The sequence below is a fragment of the Vombatus ursinus genome, unplaced genomic scaffold, assembly GCF_900497805.2.
Source record: "Vombatus ursinus unplaced genomic scaffold, bare-nosed wombat genome assembly UNPS02014799.1, whole genome shotgun sequence".
Taxonomy (NCBI): Eukaryota; Metazoa; Chordata; class Mammalia; order Diprotodontia; family Vombatidae; genus Vombatus; species Vombatus ursinus.
The window spans coordinates 38744168-38745821 of NW_020954577.1; positions in this window are offsets into that span (position 1 = coordinate 38744168).

Below are 1654 nucleotides of genomic sequence, written 5' to 3' on the forward strand. Positions count from 1 at the left end.
GCCTCCAATAGAATATCAGCTCCTGGAGGGCAATCTCTATTTCTTTGTTCTTTCTCTCTTTTTTTAATACCTCTAAAACTCAGCACAGTGCCTGGCATATGTTAGTACTTAACAAGTGCTTATCGGTTATGTGATTGATACATAGCTTATTCACCTTTTAGCCTTCTGCTCTTACTACATGACCAACTCACCCCTTCTTCAATCACATATTTTCTCCAAAAATATCCTTTATATTCTATGACATAAGAACCATAAAAGCTATGGTAGATCACAAAAATAGCTGGGGGTGGGAGGAGAGAGCGATTGCCTGATTTTAGAGCTCACGGAACAGAAACATCCACCTCTAATCTGACCAGAGGGTTTATTAATAATATACAAACTGCCAGTTGAACATTTACCCATTTAAAAAATACTAGGAGACCAGGTGCTTCCACCTCATTGCCTTTCTCACGAAGCTTCGTACACAACCACAACTCCGGAAATCACTTCTAACAGACTACAGTCCATTTCCAAGTGGTCTCAGCAAATTAGTGTCCGTAGGATATTATACTGATACAGAAAAAGGCAAGTAGGAGCCTCTTGTAAACATTCTGGTCTAGAGTGAGCAAACCTTACGTACCTTCCAACTAATCACGGTCAAAACAAGGCCAGCAGCAGCGACAGCCGAGGATTCATAGAACTGCTTTTCTGCCAAGACTGTGATTAGGAACTCTTCTGCCGTGGTAGCTATTTTTGTTTAGCTGCCTCGTTGCCTCCTCCCCTCCTCCCCCGGGGCAGGGGCTCAGGTGAGAGGCTTGACTTCCATCGGAGAATTTCAGGGAAGGGTTTAAGGACAGGATGGCTCGGAGGTTTGGGTGCCTTAATTAGTGATAAAGCAGTGCTATCATTAAAGAAAGGGGCAATTGAGAGCATGGCTTGGCAGTGAGAACAGTGAAAAGTGAGGTAGACATCTGGGGAAGATAAGGTAAGATCAAAATACAAGACTAAAAGTAAGCAGAATGGAAAACATGCCTGAATCAAATCAAGCTACAAACTGATTGCACGGCCCCTGGTCACCTTGGAGCCCCTGCTCCCTCCCCCCATTCAGGTGTATTGGGAATCCAGGCTGGCGATAGAAACTTAGGGACAATGCCCCTGTCTCTCACAGATTTCAAGAAAAAAAATCATAGGGTCATAGGTGTAGAGCCTCAAGACATTAGATACCATCGGGTCCAACCATCCCATTTTAACCAACAAGGAAACTGACGTCCACGGAGGTGAAGGTGATTTGTCCAGGCTAATACATCCACCAAAGAACTACAGTTGGAATTTGGACATGGACCAGAATCATACAAAATGAGAAGGCATGATCCATTTCAATCTGCTAATCAGAGTACCCACCTCAATGAAATAATAGGTTATGTATGCACAGGCCTATGACCTAGAAGGGACACCTGGTGCCGGGATTTGAACCCAGGTCCTCTGACTCCACATTTGGCACTCTTTATACTTTCTATGCTGCCCAATCAACTTCACAGTATTACAGATTTGGAGCTGGAAAGAACCTCTGAAGTCATCTAGTTTACCCCTCCCCTTGTTTGGGGGGCGGTGTTTGGATGGATAGATAGATAGATAGATAGATAGATAGATAGATAGATAGATAGATAGATAGATA